Source organism: Dendroctonus ponderosae, unplaced genomic scaffold, assembly GCF_020466585.1.
Source record: "Dendroctonus ponderosae isolate FM_Combo_2020 unplaced genomic scaffold, Dpon_F_20191213v2 Dpon_F_20191213_1, whole genome shotgun sequence".
NCBI lineage: Eukaryota > Metazoa > Arthropoda > Insecta > Coleoptera > Curculionidae > Dendroctonus > Dendroctonus ponderosae.
Genome location: NW_026017110.1, coordinates 39,382,894 through 39,397,500, shown reverse-complemented (window position 1 = coordinate 39,397,500; position 14,607 = coordinate 39,382,894). Strand labels below are relative to the sequence as shown.

Sequence of the window (14,607 nt, the reverse complement as noted above, 5' to 3'; positions counted from 1 at the left end):
GTTCATGTCAGGTTCCGGTGCTTCTTTCTACCGCACTTCCAATTCATTCACACTATTATAATACCTATAATGTAAGTGTTCTAAAATGCTTATGTGGCTTACTTGGGACTTAGCACTAAATATTAATTTTAATGTTCCTACAAGGACGTATAAAACTTTGATGCATCATTGATAATTCCTGGAAAGTGTTATTTATCACAAAACCACAAATTTAAAAACATATTTGAAGATTTTCATATCACGTATATTTTATCGCCTGTAAAAAATACGGAAATGTTAATTCTTCCATCACAAAATATCAATAAATTTGATCCTGTCCTAGGATGTATTGTTAGAAAGTTTAGGAATAGCAACTACCGGTTAAAATATTGGTTAAACTATGTGAAATGACTTAATAATGAATTCCAGGTGAGCATATAACTCATTTAAAAGCATTTTTTGTTCTTATTTTAGCCATAAATCTTCAATCGTCATTTGATTTATCAATTCGCCAATTCTCATGGGCAATTTTGCGAAATGATTTGCATGCAATAAGAGCCAACACTTTAAATCACATGCAAAATTATATTCAGAATTAAATATGACTATATTTCCTTAGTATAAAATATTAATAAGTATTTCCAATGCATTTATGCGTTTATGTGAGTTCTTTTTTCCTCTTTGAAGAAAAAGATTGGATTGAAGTGTATTGAAAATAATCTGTCCACTTGGATTCAGCGCTATACGAAGAAATATCTTACATTTTAAGGCTTCATATACACTGGCTTCAAAAAAAATATTGGTTCAACAGAACGACACTGATTTGTCATGTTAAAAATAAATATATTTTTGATCTTCTTAGATCAGGCGTCTTAGCTTTTCTAAAGTTTATCTAAAGAAACGTCTAAAATTCGTGCTTTAAATCGGCTTAGTATGGTTTTGGTTTAATAGTATTAAAATATTTTTGTATAAATAATCTATTTTTTTTTATTTATTCCTAGGATTTCTTATTTGGTAATAATCTGAAAGGTATTCTGCTAAATATGATGTCAAAGACGAACTTAGCATTTAAACATTGAAAACTTGAATGATCGGCTGATGATTTATTAGTAAAAATGGCCGCGGTCATTGTTTATATTTATACATCCGCAACTAATAATCTAATAATAATAATAATGTCTAATAATAGCTCAAAAAAAAATATTTTTTCTAAAGTGATATTTAATTTAACAGTTGGTAATCCACTGGCATGAGCTAAAGTATTTGAATAATCTCTAACAATGTCGAAAATGCACCAAGTTTACCTTGCTTGATTAAAACTGCTATGCGATAGACATGCTGCCCTGAACAAACAATTTGTTTATTACAATCTAAGTCAAATTCAGTTAGTTGGTCTGAAAAGGGAAATTTTGTAGAAGAAAGTGAACATGTCAACAGCTAAATTGCTGTTAGCCGATGCCATACTGAAAGCAGTGCTCGTCAGCAACCGTTTGCTGCAAAACAAGCACAATAACAGTCACAAAAAGGATTTTAATGTTTTACGAATAGTTTTTTAATTCCTTGATCTTGAAATTTTGTAGGAACTTTGTAACAAATCGCATACAATCTTACTCTCCGTTACCGTACAGTTAAAGATGCACTTTCCACATTTTCAGGTGCATATAAACTGCTCAATAAAATGAAACTTGCACAGCAAACGTTGTCCTAACTTTTAATTGAATAAATGTTGATTTCTTCGAGCGATTTGTTGTTGTGGTAAAAATTAAGTGCCTCAGATAAATAAATGTTCTACGGGGTGGCAAATGACAACATGCAAATTTTGGACAGTACGGCATGCTCCAAGTTCGACAAAAAATATTTGTTTTGATCTAAGCACCAAAGTTTAATGGTTGATCACATAGCTCGAAACCATTTTTGAATTTTTTCGCCATCTCTTCAATATACAGGTTGGTCTCAAGAAATCAACTTTGTGGTCTTGCGGCAATAACTTTTCTGCTCTTGATCCGAGTTCCACGATCTATGGCTCATGCTAATGCTAAAACTAATAAAACTTCATATACCATTTAAGAAAATAATTCTATTCACAGGGCATAAAAATACTCAAATTATAATTAGCCCCGAAGTCTGGGATTCAGGAATGTTTTCAACTAAGTGAAACATTTTGTACACTCATGCAACCCGCTAAATTTCATTTTTTCCTCAATTGGACTTTGAAATTTTAGCTTCAATACTATCCTTAGATTTTCAAGATCGGTTCAAGAGACAACATTTATCACTGCAAGATCAACAAGATGATTTTTTTAAGACTACTCTCTAAATAAACGGGACGGTCGACAAATTCAGAAACTTTTTGCGAGATATGAGGTCTGTCTGAATGCTTGTAGCTTTGAAAGAAGAAAAAAAAGGTTTTTTGTCCAACTTAAAGCATGTCGAATTTTTGCCAATTTTGTTTTGTTTCATTCCACCCTGTAAAAGCTATAATTGCATGCAAAAATACATAACAACTGAAGAATAATTACACTAACTAACGCTTCAAGCAGCCATAAAGTCGCTCGCAGCAATCAGCACTTATCCACTTCCAAAATTGGTCGAAATTTCTCCGTGAAACGTCTATTTTGTTGAGCAGCTTAGCTACCACCCTTGACTCAGTAAAACTAAGTTCACGAGCCTTAAGAGGGCAACAACCCTAACTGCACTCTTAAAGCGTTTTAAAAAAAATACATAGAGATAATTTTCAAACAAATGTATAAATATGATATATAAAAATATACACAGAGAGGTGAAAATGAACTGGTCAATTTAACATAATTCACTGCAACCCAAGTAGGTATAGTAAAAATTTTCCTAATTATGCAAATACTCTGAACTCGCCTTTTTTGCAACAATTCATACATTCGTAAATTTGCAAGATTTAACCTGGAACTCACAACCAACATTTTACAAACATTTATGACGGTTGATTAAGTCGGTGTTCTCAAAGCAGGTATCTAATTCACTATTTGACCTTCACCAGGCGGTGTTTCTAAAAGCATTTTGTCATACCTGTTCAATGCTAGTTTCGGACATTGTACTTGTCTACAAATCAGTTGTCTTCAAACTAGACAATGAGTGCTACTGCTGTTCGCTGAACTTCTTGAAAAACATGTATATGCCAGATTTGCGCCCAGGTGAGAACGAACCTATGCTGCACACGTACGGTTTCTTATTCACTATACTATATCCGGCTATTCATGAATTAAAAAATAGGTATAGGAAAACAAACCATTCTGAGTGGCCACCTTATGGGGGCCAGATGGCGTCAAAAGTGGCCAATGATCGAAACCCACCTCCCAGGACTAGAATGGAAATGTGAACAGGTCCGAATTAACCTTAGGGTAATATATACGAGGGCCGATGTAGAAATTGAAAGTATTCTTTTATTAACTAATGTAACTGTTGTTATAAATACTAGAATCACATTAACTTATTTTCTTTTATTTATACCGACCTTTAACCAACTTCAATCAATTTGTTTTGCTTTAGCATATGTGTACCTGCTTTTTTTTAATTTTTGCTAATAACAACTGGACGGCAAAATGACAAAATTGACAATGTATTATTGAAAACCGGTAGGTATATATTAGAACTGAATAACAGAAACATACTTTTCATGTTGCCCATATATATTATATCCCCGTACGTGCACCCTTCGGCTAGTTTTTGAATAATACGTACACTTCGTAACATTTGGCGAACATTTGTCCGCTCAATTGTATTTCATTGGGGTAATAAAGGTATAGGTTTTAATAATACGTCCTATGGTACCCTCAGGAATAACAAAAGCCATCCTGTCACTTGTTAGTTCAGGTTTACGCGACGATACGACGGCGAAGTTCGACCCATTAGAGACCTTTTGTCTGTATCTACTATTTATCTTAAATTCAAAAGAAACAGATTTCAGCTTCGGTTAAACGCATAATGTGGCATATAATTCGTTTGTATCTGTGAAAAAGATTTTTTTTCAGTGTTTCCGGCTACTTAACACATTTAGGTACCCTAATTGTTACTATGATTTGTATTAACTCGGCTCGTGGTAGAAAACGTAAGTTGTAAATAAAAGCTTTTTAATTTTTTTGAGGGTCCTAAGCACTTGCAGTCCACAAAAATCAGTTTTTAGTTCGAGCAAAAAAATGTGAATTTGATCTGAAGGAAAATGTTACTGAAATGTTATGTTACTGAGAATTTTTGAAAATTTAAAGCATTTAGACATGCTCTATCTGTATTTGAAGCTAGACCAACAGGGTCTTAGGTATAACAATTTAATACACATCGGTTCCATTTTTCCTTTATTTATATTTCAGGCTGGTTGTTTTCGTTTCGTGTTTTAGAAAGTACTGATGTACATTTTCGAATCTTGCGTGTCATAAAAATTGCTGTCTGTTATAAAAAAAATGACGTTAACTGGCATTATTAAAATCATATTCTTTATTAGGTACATTTAAGTTCAAGAGTAAATTACATATTATTTCGAAAAATAGAGAGGTGATATCGATTTATAAAATTTGCTGTTGAAGTTTAAATTTAAATATATTTTGTCTTCTCAAATTGTGCTGCTAAACGAATGCCTTTGATCAAATTTAAATAATAAATTTAATAACAATTAGTGTATTAAATTGTGTAATATCTTTATTGCACTAACTGTAAATTCATTTTATGCAGTGTGTACATAATATTTCATATCATTTTTTAAATTCAATCAATGAAAGTAATGAAAAAATACACGTGTTTTTTGAGCAAGAGCAAGTTGTTTTTTGGTTTTCAAGGACGAAAAATCAATTTGACTCATGTCTGGTTGAGTAAAATTAACTACCACATTGGAAATTCGCATTGAAAGTTGGTTTTCTTCATGGTTATTGATACCCCAAAAATTACAAAAGTTTAATATATTAATCGTACTGCACCTGTTATTTTGCATATGTTATTTTGCACTGTTATTTTGCACACAAAATGAACATGCTATTTTCTTCAATATTTTATCATTCATAATAAAATTAATTCAAAATAAAACTACCTAATTAGGCTATCTGGTAGAACAAAACGATATGATGAACCAAAGCAAACAAACTTGCCTGTGTCCAATGATTACTAAGGATAGATTTACCTGTCTGGGAAAAAATAATATATGTGCGAGCGGGAAGTGGACAGATGTTTTCATGTCCATTCCTGTCGAATGTTCTCCATATTGCAAAAGGAAATTGGAAAAAATCTTTGAAGGAGAAGAAAAACACAACTGATTGAAGAACTTCAAAATAAAATAACGGAGACAGAACTTCATTTATGGCAGAGCCAAAAATTTAATACTTTAAAGAAGAAATACAGAAGAGTTGCAACGACAGCAAAACCTTTGAAGGAGTAATAATGAACCATGAATGAAGTAGACACTATGAACAACTTGTTTGTATGCGTTCACAGGTTCCCTGGTAGTCTGGAATTCAAAACGGTTTATGAAAACTTGCTTGAGAAGATGAAAAAGGAAAATATCTTGTTTTTACAAATGAATACCCAACATATTAATTTTCCGTTATTTATTGATTAACTCATATTGTCAAATACAAGCTAAGCATTTTCCTTACAGTTTTTGGGTTTATTTTGGGTTTGGGAACTTTTTGTTTCCCATAGAAGTTGGCTAAACTAAAAATTAATTTTTCTCAAAAGTAAGTCGGATGATATGTATGGTTTTCCCCGCGGGTATTCAAATGCTTAGAAAACAATTTACCTAACATACTCTTATTTAGATATGTTTTAAAAACCATAGCATGTCTGCTATGGAAAAGTCTGAGAAACTTTTCTAAATTAATTTCATTACTATTTGGAGTTTGTTCTTACTGCTTGAGCTTAACTGTGTCACACGGTACCCGATAGGTTTCTTAACGTTTTGAAAGAATTACTTTTCTGAGACATTTTTCGTTGTTCAATCGAAATTGATACATTAATTAAAAATTAAAGAAATATTTGAAGATTTTCGAACATCTTAGTCCTGTCAGTATAAATAATGTGATTGCAACCGAACACGTCTCCCAATAAATGCAGGTGAACATAGTTAACATTTGAGATGATTTTTTTCAATATTTTAGATTTATCCGATCTCTTGTTAATTAATCTAACACTCTTATCATAATTAGGATAATTTTGAAATGTTGATGGGTATGAGCTGTTTACTTTACATAAGTACCTTCGATAATCATTAGCCGAATTTTATCATAATCATCATCTTCAGCCTTTCTCCGTTCATCTCTGCACACTCTTCTGTCGATCGTTTGACTCAACCGTTGGGTTCCTCCCAGTTACTGGATGTCATCTTTCCACCTAGTTCTTGGTCGTCCTGGGTTCCTTTTACTTGTTCTGGGCCTCCACTCAGTTGTCTCCTGGTCCATCTGTTGTTATCCGAATTTACTATAAATTAATTACAAATGTAGTCACAACTGAATTAAAAAAAAAGCAATATATTTTTTGATAATTTGGCCCACTATGTGGATAAAGTGAATATAATATCTTGACAAAATTTAGTATAATCCCTTTATCAGTGAAAAGAAGCGGACGGACGATTTGCTAATATTTTGCTTGCCCATACAGTACATCTTAGGTACAGTTTTGCATTTTATCTATCAAGAAATAATTCGTCTCATGACCTTACGGTAAAGCTATTTGACACATCGGAATTGAATATGCAGGTGATTAATTGAAAGCTTATTGATTTAGTTTCGTCGTAGTATTTTTCCATTCGATGAAAGATGAGGGTCAATGTGAAACTCAAAAAACGGATATTCAGTATGCAAAAAAACCAAATAAAAACTGCTTTAGTTTCACTGGCTTTCAGAAGAATAAGTGATATGATGGTTTTCAAGCAAAATAGCGACTAAATTTTGCATTCTAACAAACGGTACTTTCTTTTAATGGTGATAATGGAAACTTAGTTAAGTGTGGGCTATATAATCGTTGTACGATACACAATATTGAGTATTAAATTTTTTATTACAAAATTATACCGTCATAATAAAACATTTTTCTCGAAAAAGTCTGAATTCATCACCCACTGTATATCTATATTTGTGTAATATAATTAACGACTATAGCATTAAGGGATTATAGTATATGTATAAGTAAGTTTCATTGCAACGATTTAGTTTGTAGATGTTCATTATTTAATAACAATTAAGAAAAACTGTACCATTCAATTGTACTTTTTGCATCTTCTCATATTAACGCAGATTAAATAAACTTATCGGAGGATACTATCATCCAAAATATCAAGTTGGCGCATTTAAATCATTAAAATTATGAGTGAATTATGATAAAAAATACTATACCGCTTTTAGAGGCTAGATTTGAATGTTAATCTCCATTTTTCATGATTAACTCATCAGTTTTCAATAACGTCTTCTGTACTATTACTAATTATAATAAAGTATTATTACGATCATTATCATTATGATTCGTTAATCAAACTCAATATAATTTGTAGCGAATTCAACATATTCCTACTCAACTCGTGCTTTAAGAAAATAAAAACATAAATGTTTTTGATTTCGCTTATGCAGTTCTCAACAATAATCCTTAATAAAAGCATGATTGGTTGCTGTTGCTTTGGCTACCGGTTGAGTAGTTTTTAGATTTACAAAACCGTTAATAAGATAAGGTAGGTATAATTCGAAAATAGATTTCTCAAAAAGGGCCTTTAAATACACCTATTAATTTTCCATTATAGGTTCTTTTACTGTGTAAACTTTCTTACTAAATGAATAGGTTTGATGGATTCTAGCTCAGTTTTCATTGAGTAACCTGTAGGTACAACCAAAGGTTTTAATAGCTTAGTGCAACTAGCAGGGGTGTAATAATGGTCGCAGATATGTTATCGGTTTAATTTGCATCAGACGTTAAACATGATAGAAGTGTGATTGGATTTAGTTTAGCTGCTGTTTTCAAAACGCAACGTTAGAGAAGTGAAGAGGAAATGGTTTACCAGCCGCCTTTCAATAGTAGAAGTTTTGTCGCATAGCAACAAAAATTAATATTCCACGTAGATGCCGAGAAAATAATGCCTGTTAAGAGTTGAGAAAAAAAAGTTATACTGTACCACATGCTTAATTCAGCTACAATCCACTATTTCAATTTCAATACATTTCATGGCAAAAAGCTATAAAATTGAAATTTCTATTCAATGTTCAGATCAGAAGAAAATATGCTTTATTGCCACAGAAAAATTCAAATACCTTTTATGGTCAAAGCGAATGAAAGATAGGAACATAGACATTAAAAGAGAAAATTAAATATAATGATAAATAAACCACAAAGTTACATAAATCATTTTAAATGAGATATAACAACAATTAAAATAGCCACAAATAGACTTTGGAAATACCATAAAAGATCAAGACAGTTCGTGGAAGACAAGACTAGTTTTTTTAAAAATATACATAACTCAAAAACTAGTAATTCTCTGAACTGCAAAAAATGCATGCTTATTATTATTATAGCACCAAAAAGATTCCAAATTTTCATCTAATTTAAATAATTTATGCGCGAAAAGAAAACAAATAAACAATAACGTGGTAGGAGTGTAGCCCTTCCTCGGTATTTATGTGGTGCTTGGGAAAGTGTCAGTTATTGTGCTCTGAGTGCCCCTGGAAGGCCCTGATTCGATTATGTCCAATACTTGTTCCTCTGTGCCTGGAACCCGAACATCAATCTTCATCTACTATCTTCCTGGAACCACTCTCCTCGCCCTTTGTTGTAGTGGGTTCTTTCGGCTTCTGCTATGTTACTGTAGCATTTCCCCTGAACTAATCGCATATCAGCAAATTTGTGAAAGAAAATTCTAAGTAAGTCACAGTTTGACAAATTATTGTTATTAATGACGAGGGCTATCCACCTGTAACTATCTGTTAATGACAAGAAACATCATTGCCGCTGTGCTTTTTCATCAAAAAATTGTAGAAGAGATCTTTTTTGATATCCGAATTTTTCGTAATTTGAAGCAAAGATCGTAATTTTTCTTTCTGAATGCTTAAGTATTCCAATATGCTACCAATTAAACATGGAACAATTTCAAAATAATGCTTAATAACAAAAGTGAAATTCGATTTTCAACTGTTAATATCTTCCAGAAATTTTCGAAAAATATTTAAATATTTTTCTCGTACTCCCCAAGGGAGCCTTAAAAGGAATGACGCAAATTTTTAATCACCCTGTATAAAGCATCAACATTTGTATAATGATTTCCTAAACAGTGATAATATACCGGTCCATAACGGCAGCATCTATTTAAACCGAAATTTCGTCAATGCAATAGTAGTAATGATTAGATTGTCGCACGAGACTCAGCTAAACGAATCATAACTAGATTAGAATAGCGATCTACCTGCATTTTATAATTGTAAAATGTTTATATTGTGTAAAATTGGTAAAAAATAAAAAGGTGTAATTTTTTATATACCAAATAAGTGAAAATAATGTAAAGAGACTCAATTATTTTTAAAGTTCGTCTCAAAGCTCCAGGCTTAAATCAGAAAGTGCGTTTTACAAACAATAGCATATGGGTAAGTACAAATGTTCGTTTTCCCGTTATAGCAGTTAAAAATATATTAGTATATCTGGTGTCCCGAAATTAGCGTGCATGACATAGTTTCTTTTCAATTCCTGTTAATTTGGCTCACTGTGTTCCCTTTAACACGTGTGTCTGTATTATCATAAAATCTTGGTTTACATCACCATAAAATAACAAAAAAAAAATGTCAGACGTCAAAAATTTTTATTTTTAATAATTTCTAAATCGAATAGAAATTTCAAATATTTAGGTGTAAAATGACAGTGGTCCTCGAAAAGAGAATGGGTGGGTAAAAATGACAATAAACCTTTAAAAAATTAAACCATGCAGATTGCCGTAGCCATTTGAGATCACTAAGAATGTAGTCCCCCAATCAAATAGCTAAAAAGTTTGCTAAAATATTTGATATAAATGCCTAATCAGCGGTACCTTACTAAGTTTCCTCCTTGGCTGTAGAATATGCAGAATGCAACCAAATTTTGGATGGTCCCGTATAATAAAAAATAACGATTATTAACTAGAATATGTATTAGAAAATTTTACTTTACATCCATGACATGTTGTGGTCATCCGTAAGAAGATATTTGAATTTTAAAAGTTTTGCATAAGATTTGGTTCAATTAAAAACAAACTTTTCTTAAATTATTTTCATTAATGTATATGTTTCTGAAAAACGCTGTAAAAGTTTTTTACTCAACCACGAACTGAAATACAAACAATTTTTCGTCCATAAGATATGAAAAAAATCACATAAACTGGATATTTTTTATCCATGCATACATATTACTGTTCGGAATAATCGTAGTTAAAAAAGTTAGAGTTATACATTAACTAATAGACCTTTTTAGTTCTTTTGTTCTTAATCGATTTCAAATAGTACCGGATTTTGTAAATACGTCAAAAGTTATTAATAATGCTTTTAAACTTTTATATAAATAGAACTGTAACAGTATACTTGTGTATATACAGGGTGGTTTTTAGTGCAATAGAGTTCATTATTTCCGTTGGTGTGTGAAGAAAAATAGTTCCATATAAAAGTTGTTGACGCATAAAGTGCGCATATTTTAAAAATATCTTATATGATACAGAGCGTTTCAGAAAAGCGAGGCAAGATCAAAGTGTATTTTTTTAAATAGAACTACCCATTTTTTAATTAGCTCATTGAATGCATCCTGAAACGTTGCATATGCACCGTAAATTGTTTTTTCTTACTTGCGACGTTGGCAGATTATCGCCATTTTAGTAAAATTTTGCTTTAAAACATGGTATCTAAAAATTCATTGTAGAAGCAAAAAAAAGCCGTTAGGGATACAAAAAAATACGTATTTCCAATCACTACAGATCCGTTAAGAATTCTATTGAACCAAACTATCAATACATTGTACAGGATGTTAACAATGTGAACTTCAATCTAAAACTTTTTAACGCAATATAACTTCTGTTTTTCAAATGTAAGTACCTGTATGTTAATACGTCATTAGATATTGCATTTACACTTTAAGCTGTGAAATCAACCGTTTTCAAATTATAATTGATTTTATTTAAAAATTTCTAAATGTTGCACACGTAACTACAGGTCAACGTGGGCAACGCCACGGGTCGCTCTCGTACAGAATTGATAACTAGGATTGCAAGTTTGGCTAATTTATTACCAAGTACTTTTCATTCATAATTATACTATTTCAACCTTCACTTATTACGGTCAAATGTGTGTCATTTATTACGGCAATAATTGTACATACATATATGTTTTTCCAAAACCTGAGTAAGGTTGCAAGCATTGTAAATTTAAATAATTTTTTAATTTCTTAAAAAAGATTACTTTTAACTGAAGTCACATTTCGGCTGATGATAGATACTAACAAAATAATAGCATATAAATGATGTTTGAATAAAATCGAATAGTTTAGAATCTTGCTACACTATAAAATATTTTTCGAATGCACACAGTTAAGCCTCTGCATGCATGCACGTAAAATAAACTTTTTTGAACACCGAACAGTGAAACCGCAATATCCTTGTCGTATACTGAGATTAACTTTGCATAAAGTTAACAATTTAAATAAATATGGCACAATATTTTATGGTCAAAAACTAGTTTTTTCTAAAAGAAATTCCGAAACTAGCCGAAAAATTAACATTTAAAGAACTTTAATACAAAGACAGAAATAATAATAATAAATATCTTTAATTTGGTACTATATTACAATAATGCAATATAGTAACGTAAAAATAAGAAAGACTTTGAAATAAAAACTTGTGCTTGTGAAATGACATATTTAAATGAAATTAAATTGTGCATTCCATACATAAATTGCGTGAACGGTCAAGGAACCTAATTATTTGAACTTATTCCTGTATAGTAGTAGGTATATATAAAAGTCTCTAAGTTCTAGGTTTTTTATAATGCCGTATAAAACCATTTTAAATGTTAAGGTACTTTCAAAAATTGCATAAAAGGCGATTCTCATTGTATAAACAACCACTTACTAAATACACGTTGAATATGCAACACAAGAAACAAAGCATTGTCAGTAATCATCCATAAAGATTTTACACTTGTTTGCAACTGCACTTTACGTGAGCCTATTTCTACATTTCGTTGACCCGTAATGTTAATTTTTGAATGTTTTCCTACAACACTGTTCTAAGCAATACCCAGTCTAAAATCCATCGCAAGCGAAAATATTAGTTTTTTTTTCGACTCAAAAAAGCACTGCTGTCTAGATAAAGATAAATTTGATCTATTGTAAGCATGATCCTCTAATTCCGCACCTGTTTAAATTATGCAAAAGTATGTCATAGCTTAGTATGTGTTAGTGTCATAAGCTCTCGACAGATCAAAGAATAGCCCAACAGGAATGGGACTACCCTCCTCCATCATCACCAAAAGATGAGTTGTAAATTGAAGTAAAGCGGTTTGTGCATATTTACCAAATGCATATCTGTGTTGAATAATAAAAATAATAATAAATATGTTTATTTTGCAAACCATTTACAAGTATAATGTATATGAAATAACCTAAATATATGTGCTAAGTATTTGATTTACAAAAAAGAGTCAAAAGCATTTTAAAAAAGATCAAGGTTTGACTCCGAAAAAAAAACTAAATCCACATCTGAAAATATAATATACCGCATCACCATTGTTCGCCACAAAGTAATTTTACTTTTCTCTTAAACGAGATCTCCGATAAGGCTTTTAAATCTACAGGGATGTCATTATATCGCAAGTATGGGTTACGAAAGGGACTGCCGAGTAATGAATCCTTTAAATCATAAATTTAAGTTATGAACGTCTGTTCGGTATTTGATTTTTTCCACCAAATAAGGAGAAGTTTCTGTCCGTATAATTTTGTGAAACAAAACTAATGAGTGTAGTTTGCGCCTTTTTTCCATATCAAGCAATTTGCAGTTTTTTAATTTATGAGACACCGGCCCAAATTTTCTTACTCCATAGCTGTATCTTAAACAAGATTTTTGAACCCGTTGAACTTTTTGTGTATATATGAAATCTAGACAGGGTGAGTATACAACATCGCAAAAGTTAAAATGGCTCAGAACCAAAGCATCAGTTAACTTGATCTTTAAGGTTTCTGATAATAAATGCCTGTGAGGATAAAGTAGCCTTAAGGCAGAACGTGCTCTTTGCAAACAAGATTTTATGGGAAATTTAAACCGTAACTCAACCTCCAAATACAAACCCAGGTTCTTAGCAAGTTTCTCACACGGTAGCAAATCGTTACCTATGTTAATGCTTATAAGAGATTGAACATATTCCTTAGTTTTGCCAAAAAACATAAGTTTTGACTTGAATGTATTAATTAACAGGTTATGGCGTTTCGAAAATAATGCCAGGTTATTGCGGTCCTTTTGCTTTTTCTGCATTAACATAATCGGATGGAAAAACAAATAGTAAAGCTCGGTGTCATCAGCGTATTGATGCACCTTACAGAATTTTAGGCAAGAGGTAAGATTATTCGTATAAATATTAAATAGGAAGGGTCCCCCGACCCTTGAGGGACACCACAACACACCCTGCCACGCTCAGATCTGCCGTCGATAGTTTCCACGAACTGAAATCTGTTGAAGCTAATTCGTTGAAAGTTTAAATGCCTGTTCTGAAAAGCTAACAAAATTCAAAATTGACAAAAGAAGTTTGTGGTTTATGGTGTCATAGTCTAATAAAATTAGAGCTGTACATTTTTCTTCATCTGTGCCCTTGATAATATCGTCAGTTATGTTTAATAAGGCAGTTGCACAACTAAAGCCAGGGCGAAAACCAGAAAATAGTGGGCTAAAGTCGCGCACCAGTACGGTAATAATTTAATTTAAAAAAGCACTAATGCGGTATTTATTCGAATAAAGGACATAACAAGAATAATAAGTTATAATTAATTATTCATTATATATTATAATATAAATACCAAATATAAATAATAATAATTAATATAAATAAAAATAGCTGAAAATAAAAACCGTCAACTTCATATTTTGAAAATTTGATGTCAATGCCATTTTTGAAATTGTCATGTTTTGACGTTTGCAATTTTGCAAGCATACACAAGTGAAACAATGAGTGTTGAAAATTCCAGTGCTTCCACGGTATGATGTTTGTATAAGATGCATATATTGCATAAAATTTACGCTCTTTAAAAAAATTGTGTTTTGCTTGTGGCAGCATCGGTGAGCGCAGAAAAATAGACCATTTGAACGACTTTGAGACTGAACTATAACTGAATATTTTATGACAGTGACACGTTCAATTTGTCACATTTACTTTTGCGCACTGTGCGTAAAAGTCGATGCGTAAAAGTAAAACAAATGAACAGTAAAGAGAAGTGCTTCTTTCTGATCATCGCTTCTGATCGAAAAATGGCACTTTTAGATTAATTCGAATAAAAATTATAATCAATAGTTTGTCGATATAAACCTACGTAATTCATTGAAAAAGCATATTGGTTAGTTATTAATGAAAATACTTAAAAAAATACAATAACAGCTAATATAATAACAGTTCAATTTGTCACATTTGCTTTTTCGCA

At 31.5% G+C, this 14,607-nt stretch overlaps 1 protein-coding gene and 1 long non-coding RNA gene across 2 annotated transcripts in view; one reads left to right on the top strand and one right to left on the bottom strand.

Annotated features, from left to right (window-relative positions):
- The window catches only part of LOC109532999 (zinc finger protein 1), a 416,629-nt gene that overhangs the window by 357,001 nt on the left and 45,021 nt on the right, over positions 1-14,607 (top strand). The gene's annotated exons all lie outside the window — the stretch shown is intronic.
- Positions 5,283-6,405, bottom strand: LOC109533428. The gene is made up of 2 exons (XR_002171518.2): positions 6,191-6,405; positions 5,283-5,443 (listed from the first exon to the last, which is right to left on the bottom strand). It is a non-coding gene; the product is annotated as an uncharacterized LOC109533428 (long non-coding RNA).